The sequence below is a fragment of the Acromyrmex echinatior genome, chromosome 3, assembly GCF_024713525.1.
Source record: "Acromyrmex echinatior isolate Ae372 chromosome 3, ASM2471352v2, whole genome shotgun sequence".
In the NCBI taxonomy this organism is placed as follows: Eukaryota; Metazoa; Arthropoda; class Insecta; order Hymenoptera; family Formicidae; genus Acromyrmex; species Acromyrmex echinatior.
Window position 1 is genome coordinate 1,530,569 of NC_141854.1, and position 13,072 is coordinate 1,543,640.

Consider the following 13,072-nt stretch of genomic DNA (forward strand, 5'->3'; position numbering starts at 1 on the left):
AAATATCGATGCTTTCTTAAACTTATTCGGTAATTCATCTAAATTACACAATTATGTATTGTGCCTATATATTTAAAAGTTGGTTCATCATATTGACTATCTTCCTGTTCGCAGTAGGATGGCCATTGACGGGCAGATGTCCAAACTCAACGAGGAAGGATTGTCTTTTTTCTTGCGTGCAACTTTCCCTGGGCACCGCCCAGGTGTCCATTGTGGGTCCGAGCAACAATTCTCAACCCTTAATCCTTAACCCTTTGGTCGCGCGTATCCGCCGGCAAACGCCCATTTACCGATTCTGAAACAATAGTGACCGGACCGCACCCCGGATGCGCACGTTTATTAAGTAATGTCCCCCTCTGATTTGGCGCCCGGCAGCTGCCCGAGCAAAAAAGCCACTGTAGCTATTGTCTATCGTTTCTCTTCTGGATCAACGACGGTTTCGTAACGACTTCGAACAATCATCACCTAAGAAGGACGAAGAATGGAGGGCGACCTGTCTTACAGGTACTGGAACGTTACAGCTTCTTTTTAAAAGTTCCTGATTTTGAACTTCAAAGATCGTTCTCTTCTTCTTTTTAATGATGCAAAAATTCTTTTTGATGATAGCAAAAGAATTTATTAGATAAATTACATAAAATTTCCTCCTATCAACATAATTAAATTCTTTATATAAAATATTAACTTTTTTATTTTTAATTTCATAAATATTTTTAGATTAAATTGTTTTTAAAAAATTTTTATTTTTATATAATTACTACGAATAGTAATAGACTAATAATAATTAATGAATTAATCGCTATTAAATAAAATTAATTATAAATGTTGAGCATTTTAAAGTAATTTTTTTCTAAAATTAAATCGTCAATAATGTTTAAATTGTAAAAAAATTGATTGTAAAAGATTTTTTTGTAACTTAAATTTGCATAAATAATAAGATTTAATTAATAATAGAATTTAATATTATTTGTTGTAAAATAAAGTACGATCTTAATTAACAGAATATTTTCTTCTTTTATATTTGATATTTTTTTTATATCAGAATATCTATCTCTTTTATATCTAACACTTTATATAAGAACTATTTATAAATTACAATTATTTGAAATAAAAATCAAAGATGAGTAACTTATTTACCTTTTGCATTTTAGTAATATTAACTCATTAATATATTTTGATAGTCAAGCTAATATTGTCAAAAAATAATGTTTTTATCATTTTCTTGTCGCATATACGGCTCTTTAAGAATAAATAAAACCTATTTGATATTTTATTTCATTTCACATACAGATAAACTATTTTATATACAATTTTTAGTAAGAATTTAATTTTAGAAAGTTAAATTAAGAATTAAATCATGGATATATTATCTATTCGCTAATATTGGCACAACTGAATCCAGAAAATATTTATGAAAATCCGGTTTTTTTATGACGAGTGTGTCCAGGGGGAGTCCTCGTGGTGTTCTTAAGGGGTCACGTGAAACTCGAGCGGGTCCACCCCACTACGTGGTCGACGAAAGGGTGGCCCTTGGAACGGGTCTTCCATTCACATAAAATGCAAGAGGCCAGTTTCAAAACGGCCGGCCATCAAATCTCTACGTTGCCTATTGCGTCTGAATTACTTTGACAATCGTGCGACCAGTGCGGTGAAATATGGGAAGGAAACATCATCGAAATTGGTGAGATCGAAAAGAAAAATGGCAAATTTTCATAATCAGATAATTAATGGCTGTCATTTTTTATCTAATCCATATAAGCTGGTCGATTCATAATTTTCATTTTTCTTGCAACGTAGAAGTAAATAGATAAAAAATTAATAATTTATAATTTAAGATTATCTCTGTCTAAATAATATTGTGTACGATGATCGCAATTCTTTTATAAACAATATGCAATTCTTTTATAAATGAATACCATATTCCTATATAAAAAGAATATAAATTTGTTTAAATATTTATAAAATTTTTTGCAGTAGTTTATTTTAATTATATTTGAATTAATGCATTTTAACGTTAAACTTAAACAAAATTGAATAAAATGTAAATTTTAAATAAATAATATCTGTTTTTTTAATACTCTACTGTGATTTTTAAGATTCTGTGATCAAACAATTTAATAAATGATTATTTTGATTAGTGCGTTATTTAATGTGCAACATTAATATATTATACTAATAAATTATTTTTTAATGTAAATTGTTCATAAGAACATACACGGATAAATAAAAAATAAATTTTCGAACAAAGATTTGAAGTTTGTTTCTTATATCTAAATGTCAGGGTTGATTAAGTTAATGTTTTTTAAAATTAAATTAAGTTAAAGTTAATAACTTATAAAATTAATTTAGTTAAAAGTTGAATGACTAAAAAACTAATTCAATTAAAGTTATGCTGAGATTGAATTAACTAAATAAATTTTGAAAAATATTATTTTTATTAAATCAAAATATTCTAATTTTTCTTAAAATCAGATTTATTTAACAAAACAAATTACAATATCGATTATCAGATAAATTAAGTATTTTATCTGTAAATTATATGAAAATATTTTTTATACAATAAAAAACTGATTTTTAATATTTTTATATAGATATTTTCATATTTTGATATTTATATTACGAAAGAAAATAAAATGTAATTTGTATTCCTCTTTGGAGTATAAGATTATTTACATTTAAACAATTATAACGCCATACCTGCGCGTTCTTTAAAAATTATACAGGGTAAGGCATACAACTCGCACACCTCAAAAAACTTGGGAAACTCTAAATTGTATGAAAGACTATTATATACAAAAGTTGCATGATTTCAAGGGAGCTATTACATAAATTTTTTTATAAGTGGAGACGTTAAAAAAATTTCAAGATAAGCTTCGTTTTTTTAAAAATATATGGAATATAAATTTTTTTATGTAAAATATGATTTCTCTAACTATTCTGCATATAAAAGTATTAAGATAAAGGTATCGAAAAATCAATAATTTACGAGATATTTTATATCTATCTTATTTCGGCACATATTGACATAAAATATTAAATATCTCGTAAAGTATTAATTTTTTGATACTCGTATCTTAATATTTTTATAAACAGAATAATAAGATAAATCAATTAGTGTAAAGAAAACATAGTTGTTTATTTAAAAAATTATCCATTTTGCCCATATATAAATATATTTAGAACAATTACGTTTTCTTTACATACATCAATTGATTCATCTTATTGTTCTGTTCATAAAAATATTAAGGTATGATTATAAAAAAATTAATATTTTATGAGATATTTAATATTTTTTTATGTTAATATGTGCCGGATAAAGTATAAAATATTTTGTAAGTTATTGATTTTTTGATACCTTCATTTTAATACTTTTATGTGCAGAATAGTTAGGGGAATTATATTGTATTGTGTAAAAAAATTCATATAATTCCATTTTAAAAAATGAATTTGATCTTGAAATTTTTTTAACGCCTCTACTTATAAAAAAAATTGTATGCACTATGTAATAGTCCCCTCAAAGTCATGCAATTTTTGTATATATAACAGTTTTTCATACAACTTATAGTTTACAAGTATTTCGAGGTGTGCAAATTGTATGCTCTCACCTTGTATACAAGTAAAAAGTTTTTATTTTTTCTTTATTACTCAATAGACATAAAATAAGAATAGTATGACACAATAGCATTGATAGCATTCCTTAAACAGATCCAATCCATATTCATTTTTGAGTGTTGCGAGATTGCGTTGTCAATCATTGAGATTTTTCTAAACTAATTCTCTAATGTTTGAGATTTAATAGAGAATAACATTGATACTTAGAAAGATAAAGAAATTATAAATTAAAAAGAAAAGATTTAATAATATTAAAGTTTTAAAATAATTAAATTAAGTTAAAAGTTGTTAACTTTTAATTTTGTATTTATTAATTAGTTGTCATCCAATCCTGCTAAATATATTTTAGTATTTGAAAAATGATTTAATATACATAGTATTTTGTAGTAATATATTTCAATAATATATTACTACAGAATATAGTTGACGATGCTAAATATTAACGATGTTTATATCTGTTTTTAAGCATATCAGATAAATTGTTTATTCTAAATTATTCAGTTATGTATACACTTAAATTTAGTTTTAGTTTTTAAATTTATGTTTTATCTCTCACACACACACACACACACACACACACACACACACACACACACACACACACACACAAATATAATGCGATTATAGTATTGTTTACATATATGTTTCTCCATAAGGACAGGACAGATAATAATAATTTGAACATAAATTAATTCAATCTTTGTCATTTCATTCGTCAATATTTCATTTTACTCATTGTCAGTTAAACTCGTAGCAGTTGATTGTCAGGAAATAATGCCATCAATCTCAAAAAGATCGATTAATTAATTCTTACGAAATACGCCTTCAACCATTTCATCCTTGATTGTACATGAAATTATTGCGCATAACTCAACTGTCATAATGATCAGGCGGATTTATACTCCACGCCTTCTATAAAGCTGCATTTGATTTTTGTTCGCGCGTAATTACAGTTAATTAGCGTGAATTAAAAAAAAATTGTGCCAAATAACATGAAATCCCAATTTATTTTAATTTTCTTTATCTATACGCTTTCTTATAAAAGTAATTTGATACAAATTAATAATAAATAAATATTTAAATAAATAAAAAATAAATACTTAAACAAATAAAATAAACGCACGTTCAAGATTAAAATAAATAGTTTATATTTAAACGTATTACATAAAATATTTAATTGCAAACAATTCATTATGATCTCAATTTAAGTTTCTAATTCGATAGCTTCTAATCCATCGATATGTTTATACAAATTTGATTTGATTCTTACTGCTAATATTATTAAATTAATATTAATATATAATTAATACATAATTAATTAATTAGTTTAATAATTATTTTAAAGAAATAAAGCGTTATTCTTAAATATAATTTGATAAAAATTGCATTATTAAAACTGCTTGTAACTATGACTGATTACAATAATTTCACAAGTTAATCGTGACTTTCAAATTTTTGCCGTTAGACTGAAAAATTGGCCTCGATTTCTACACGCACAGAAAAAGTTAGCCAACACAGTTAAAATATAGCTGTATGGCATGTATCCTTATAACAGAGACAGCTAAATATCATTGCTGTCAAGCTCAATTTATTAGCTGCTAAAATTTAGGTACTGCTAAAATTTAGGTGCTGCGATCAGCAGAGTCTCAAAAACAATTGCGAATGGACGTAAGTCAGTTGCTCAGTTACACAGCTAAGATAGTGAGGAATAGCTGTTTTGTACTTATTCATGTTAAGTACAGTTTTAATTTTAACTAAGGTTGGATATCAGCAGCAAATGTATTTGTCTTCAATAGGCAAGTTTTAGCAATAACAGCAAAGTTTAAATCGCTAAATATCAGCAACTGATATTTAGCTGATATTACTAAATCCTTTTTTTGCGTGTAAAATGCACATATGTAAGCTTTGAAAAATTATATATTTTCAATTAAACAGTTTTTACTTTTACTCGTCTTATATTTTTATACTAAGATTTTTTTCTTTCGAAATTTCTCTATTTTTTTTTAAATAGAAATTAAGAACTAACTTTATTGCATTAAATAAGTTTTAGTAATATGTCGAGACGTTAATTTTAGAAGAGCTATATGAATAAGGAAAAATATTTTTTCAAAAAAAGCAAGATGACCTAAATGCGATAAAGATTTAATATAAAAATATATATACTTCTAAAAGATGATGTACAAGTTGTAAAATAGATTGTTATATATTTCGTACAAGATTTCTCCTAAATCTTAACTTTTTGCGGATGAATTGTACTATTCAAAGATAGAAGACTTGCTCTACCTTTGCTCTTCGAAAGTGACATCCCCTTAACTTTAAGAAGAAGATCGAAATCCCTTGAAATTGTGAGACGTGCCGTAGAAATAAAAGAGACATTCAAGAAAAGAGAATTAATTGGTAACGACAATGCGGTTGCTTAAAATGTCGGCCGCGGAATGTTCTCCGTCCATAGCTTTCACCCACCCTCCTCCCCGGTGTGCAAACCCGGGGGTCCGAGTCTGATGTGGAAGGAGGTAGATCCCACCCACTCTGGTTCGTACGTCGAAGGTACGGAGCCATTGATTTTGAATATGTAATCCGAGGCATTTTATTATTCCATCGTACTTGGCAGAGGGAGGAGGAGGAGGTGGTGGACGGGAGAAGGAGAGGGCGAGGGAGAGGGAGGGCAGTGGAACGGGGCGGTTCGACCTCCACCGCCATCGACCTTCGTTCCTCATCGGTAAGGGGGATGGCAGTCGTGAGGGGGCGATCCGATTCTTTCTCTCTCTCTCCCTCTTTTTCCTCCACTACCACCACCGTCACCGGCCGGGTTCTTGACGCGTGATTGAATATTTTTTCGCTATGTGCGATTGGTTCGTCGTAACGGTGGCAGGCAGAATGGACGAAGGAGGTGGGGAGAGTAGAGAGGGTGGCCGGCGGTGACGGCAACGGTGGCGGTGGCGGCGGTAGTGGTGGTTGCAGCCACCTGTCAAGCAAAAGAATCGCCATGGTAACCAGGCCCCGCCGCCATCGGCTGAAGGGGCTCGTTCGCCGGGGGTGGCGACCCGGACTCGTAGGGATGCCCGCAAGGTTCATATTGAATTTTAAGAAAGTTTCCATCGGTAGCGCGGAGAGACGAATGGACTACACCCGGATACAAAGCGAGAAAAGGGTCGCGGAGGTTGCGCTAGCAAGCATCTCGAGATCTTTGTAACTTACTTCACAAAAAGAATATCATTCGCGATAGTATGTAACATTGACGATCTTATATGGTAACAGCATCTTTTAAGTTTTATCCAATATTACTTTTCTATTCTACACTGTAGAACGAGAGAACACAGATTCTGGTTTCTATTAAATGAGTTCAGTATCAGAAGATATATATATATATATATATATATCTTCTATATATGCACACAAATCAAAGAGCAATCACAAATACATTTCTTGAAATATTTTAAGACGTGCAATTAAAATAAAAGTAATTTTCTTTGTTATAACGTTACATATTGTTAATATTAATTTTATAATATACAAATTTAAAATATTTATTGCGATCAATGTTCTTGTTTTTTTTTTAAGATTTTCTATCTTCGATGTAAACAGATTTCTGATTTTTTATATTCAATAAAGCAAAGAAAATTTTTAAACCTTATTGCTGCTCATATTTTATGATCAGAGATAATTATTTTTACAACACATATTTGTAATTTAATTAATATGTATGATAAGATAAAGTAACATTATAAATGTAATTCTATGTCGTTTAATATTTCTTAGAAGCTGTACATTATATATTTTCTTTTTTGAAATTATCTAAAATATACTCTTTAAATCTGAATCAGTGGATAGTTACTAATTACCTGGTGGCATACTTGGCACTGATAATCAGCGAAGTTCAACTAAAAAAGGGAGAATGTTTGAGCTTTGTATAATTAAAAATAAAATATTGATAATTGCACGTTAATTTCCATTTTGCAATACCATATTTATTGAATTATTTTATTAAATTTAAACATTAAAATAGAGTTAGTTAGATCACATTAATAAAGATTAGCTAGGTTAGGGATCTCACATTTAATTCACTGATTATCAATGGTATACTTGGTACTGATATCAGTGATTATTCACTGATTTAAATTTAGAGAATATGTTTAATTTGTTTTGCATCAAATAAATAGAAAATAAGAAAGATTTATTATCTATACACTATAACAAATATACTTTGTGTATAAATTACTTTTAAGAATCAATAAATATTTCTATAAAAATATTTGAAGGAACTTCTTTTGTTCATATTAATATTATTTATTTGTTGTTACGAGAACTATATTTATGTTCTTTAAGTAGACTTTTAATTACTTAATTAGAAGGATTTCTCTTTCTAAGATTGTATTCTAAAATATTCCATAATACTAACAAAATTTTATTTTAAATATATATTTTTGAAATATTATATATAAAAATTCTAATATTAATCAATATAATGAAGCATAAAAATATATTGGATTATTTGACGATGTACGCAATATTCCGACGATATTTAAAACTTTGAAGAAGCATTTATAAAAATGTGTTTATAAGAAGACCAAGTCATGATGCGATTACAACTATTCGCATTAGTCTGCATAATGAAGGAAATGAATAGGGGTAACTGTGGTTCATCCACAACTTTTTCTTTTTTAGAATTTCTTAAGAGCTTGAATTAGAAGAATTTACTTAAGAGTTAAGATGCGAAAAAAATTTATACGATGCTTTCAGAACATTGTCATTTAAATATACATTAATTATATACACAATATTTATGTTGATAAACAGAATTGAACAGTTCACATTAATATTTTTAATACATTTGATAATTTGAAATTAATAATCTTTATTTTTAATATTTAAATATATGAATGCCTTTTTTAATTATTTATTACCTTAATATTTTAATTTTTTGTTGGTCCTTATACATTATAACTATGCTTGAATCAAAACGTTTGATAATAAATAATATTGCTTTATTTATTATATTATTATTATTATTGAAATGATAATCTATGTAGGAAGTGTACTTATAAAAATATTCATTATTATTGAGCCATGTTTGATGTTGTGTATGATATAATAGATATTTAATTATTGTATAATACTAATAGATATTTGAAATGTTAAAAGAAGTTATCATAATTTTAATTAATAAATTTTAAACGCAAAAATAATAAGATGTTCCGTTATAAATATATGTAAAATTAAAATTGAGTGATCTAATTGCATGTACATGTCATGTCAAAATACAATTTTCATGATATGCTCTATACGTTAATGTATCAACTCTCAATTATAGTAATACGTCACATTATTTATATGTTTAATATGTTTTCGATGTGCATTGTAATTCATAATTATATTTTTAAATAAAAGTCAACCATTAAGATTATTCCTTTTTTGCTTAATTTTATTGTATTGTTTATAATAGTTTTAATCTGGTTATTGTTTTTTGCATTCTTGTCAGACTTTTATTCCCATGTTATAGTCAACGATGCAGTCTTGTTTAGTCGTATAAAAATTTATGTATTCAAGGGTTAAACAACTTTACGCGCGAGGATGACGCGACGGTAGAACTAATGGAGACAACGACCGGTCGACTTTCTCCGTCTGCGGGCTCTCCGTCGGGCGGAAAAACACGGCGTCTGAATTCGCAGGGCGAACCACGCGCACGGGAAGAGGCCGCAACCCCCGAGGGTCGAGAGCGAACGAGAGAAAGTGAGGAGCGAACCTCGGCCTCCGCGGAGGGCGGCGGGAGGGATTTGGAGGCCCTGTAATGATCTTACGGCCATGGTAACTTTTTTAATCAGCGCCCGGTTTAATTATACGGTCGATGAGGAGGTACTCGCGCACCCTCCTGCCCCCGGTCGCTCTTCTGGTGCTTCAATCTCCCTGTCGACTCGTTTCGGTTCACCCTCTCTTCTTCCTCCCGACGAGCCCACCTCCTCGCGTTGAGCCCTCGACGCAGCAGACCCGGTCAGTCGTCCTAACTAGGCACCGACTCGCAAACAAGATTTGACTTATAGCGCCCGAGCGATTTCTCCGGCGTTTTCTCTCCCCATCACCGTTTCTCGTAGGAACGACGTAGACGATAGCTACGAGAGACGGCGAGCGTCCGCCTCGGGAAATTCCGAAATGCTTTTAATTGGAAAGCCGTGGCCACGAACAGATACCGCGATGATCAGAGAGTGCAGAATGGGCGCAGATCCGCCCCTCTCTACAGAATTTGTGCCGAAGAAGTGCATTATCGTTAATTACGCATCATTAATGAGCGCACTCGGAAACGATCTCTCCCCCTTCTCCTTCTCATACATAGAGTATATTCATTTTCGATGATCATTCTATTTGATACACTTTTAATATATATATATTGTGAATATTTTATTATCTTTTTGAAAGAAAATCTCTTCTCATTCACCTTATTTGCATACCGACTTCTGGGAAGGGAGGAAGAGGGGAGGGGGGCGGGAGGGGTTACATGAGTTGTCACAATTCCGAATGAAAAAGAATACAAAATGACTAGGCATTCTTATTATATCTGAATAGTATTCCATTATTAATAGGATAAAAAAACGTAATCGTACGCGGTGACTATCTTTTATTCGTAAATAGAATAAAATAAATAAAATAATATTTCATTGTTTTTTTAAGATATTATAGTATAGTCGTACTAACAAAAAAAAAATATATTAACGAATATAGAATTAAATATTTTCTATATAAATTATTATTTTTTTCATGTTGATTGAAACATTTAACTCTCATAAAATTTATTATTTATTAGGTTAATCAATATATTTATCTCTTATAAAATTCTCCTCACATTTGTACTATTCAAAATTCTTTGACTCTATGAAAGCTTAATGAATAAAGTTTCCAATGTCTTTTTTTGTTTCTTTAATTTCTTAAGTTATTACCTATTTTTATATTGCATTTTATTGTTTAGATGTACCATTAATATTAATTTGTAAGGATATAGTGTTTTTATAAAACTTGCTTTAAGACAATTTTCACTTTTATTTATTTTAATAAATAACTGGTAAAAAAAAACATCAAATACAATATTGTCACATATTATTATCAAATTAGACTATTCATAAATCTTTACCGGTCTTCAAATAAAAGAGCATGTACTTCGTAGCTCGTCGTACATTAGGTAAGGGCGGTAGGGGTGGAGTTTAGAGGGTGGACCCTCGACCAGCAACACATTTCGTATCTCCCTTTCGTGCAATGGCGTCTCTTGTGTTTTGTATTGCCCCGATGCCCGTATTAAATATAATTAGTAGCTTCATGTCTTTCAAGTTTTCAGATTTACAAATAATTATTAAACTTAATTCTATATAAAAGAAATAATTCGATGTTTACAATTGTTTATTATTTTTATCTTATATTATTTAAATTTATATATATATATATATAGTGTTATTTTGAATTTTAAATACTGATATAATATTATTATATCAGAGCATAATAATTATTTATTACTATTTAAAGAAATTGTACCTGTTTCACATGAGCGAGAACCTACGTTAAATAAGTCTCTTTAGCCTAAACATGCTTTCAAATACTAAGACCTAAAACGTGGTGTCTAAAGTTACTATTGACGTTTCAAGTGTGGCACGAGCATCATTGCATCGGTAATTGATGTCTACCTGCAGTGATTTTTACCTGCGCGCGTGCCGCGTACCTGTCATGCATGAGAGTTAGGTCCAATCGAATCGATGAAGCGAGAATAATAGGGTATCAATACCTGTTGCTGAAAACGCTTTCTGTTACCTGTTTCAATTGGCCTGTTTCAATTTTGCGATACCGCAAGAATCGAGACATCTATAAGTTACCCACGACGTTTAGTTTGCCGTTCGTAATAAGTGTGGCACTTCGAATTTTGCTTTTTGAAATGTTTTACGTAATTAAAGTACCGCTTTATTTTCAATAAATTTTCAATTATAATTGAAAAGATGAAATAAATTTTTTCAAATAAATAATTAGATACATATATAAAGAGTTAGATCTTGAACAGATTTTGTTTATGTGACGATAAGATTTTTATAGGAAATAGTGTTTTTATTTTATGTATATATATATTATAAAATATTAAAATAAAGTAACAGATTTCTCAAAAGTATAGAAAAAAATAATATCCATTCAAAATTAAATAAAGAATAAAAATTTGAATCGAGTTCAATTTTATTCATCTAATTATCAACATAAATTTTAAACCAATCATAGAACGATAGTCCATTCTTATTTTAAGATCAGTAATCTTAAGTAATGTTAAAATCATCTTAAGTAATGTTAAGTAGTGTATAAGACCATTTTAAGTATTCATTTTTAATATATAATATTAAGATGCTAATACGGGGCTCTGATTGGTTCTATACTTAAAATATAAGATCCGACTATAAATACCGGTCATAGAGTCATATTAGCATCTTGAGACATTACTTAGGACAGTTTTAAAATAAAAACGGATTACGAATCGTAATCCGTTTCAACTGCCAGCCTAATTTTGTCTTAACAAAAAGTTTGATATATTATAAAAATTATAAATTTTGATTTAAAATCTTAAAAGAAAAAAATCTTAAGTTTAAGTAACCTTTAAGAGCTTTTACGTTTCGGGAACTTCTTCTTTGGAAAGTTCTTTGTTTCAATTACTTATAATAACTCAAAAATAAACACTTTGAATTTGTGAAAGAATTTATAATGCCAATTACAGTGACAAATTTGTCGAAATTGCTGCGCATCAGAATCTGACATGGCCCGTTTATCGGGGTCGTTAAAAGTACGGGCGAATAACGAGCATGAAATGAAGTTTTAATGGCGCCGAGTTGGAACCAGTAACGTCGTATTTTGTTGCGTCTTTTTTGGGGGTCGCGGGGTTGGATGTAGGAGGGTCGATAAACGCCATCGTCACCTTTTATTCCACATCGATGGCGGCGATCAGAGCTTACGAAAGATTCGGCTTGAAGAAAGCCAAATCACGATCCATCGACTTTCTCACTATATACATACTTAGCCTCGCATGTGATGGCGCCGAGAGGAGGACGACGAGAGTTAATTACTGCGTAATTAACGTGTAAGGTAATCTGGGACTTACGTTTCAACAAGAGAACGCGAGGACTCGTTATTAGCGTCCTGCCTGAAAGACTTACGCCTTCAAGCATTTCATGTTAAAAAATATTCTTAAAGTATGTTTTTTCTTTGAAATTTGTGTTAAATGAATTTAATTTTTGCTAGTAATTGATAACAATTAATTACCTTATTAATACTACACAATCAATATAAAACTATTGTAAATAATAATTTTAATGTGTTAAACGTTTTTTCTATCTTAACTACGAATATATTGCGTTTCTATTACCTAATATGAGATATCGATTTTACAAACATTTTATAATTTTTCCAAATTAGATTTAGATTGAATCAAATTAAACTGTAACTTTTAAAACAA

General features: G+C 29.5%; 1 long non-coding RNA gene across 1 annotated transcript; it reads left to right on the forward strand.

Annotated features, from left to right (window-relative positions):
• The first annotated feature begins 1,150 nt into the window (after positions 1 to 1,150).
• Positions 1,151 to 10,505, forward strand: LOC147910105 (uncharacterized). Its single transcript, XR_015544612.1, has 2 exons — positions 1,151 to 1,678; positions 9,157 to 10,505. It is a non-coding gene; the product is annotated as an uncharacterized LOC147910105 (long non-coding RNA).
• Positions 10,506 to 13,072: the final 2,567 nt, after the last annotated feature.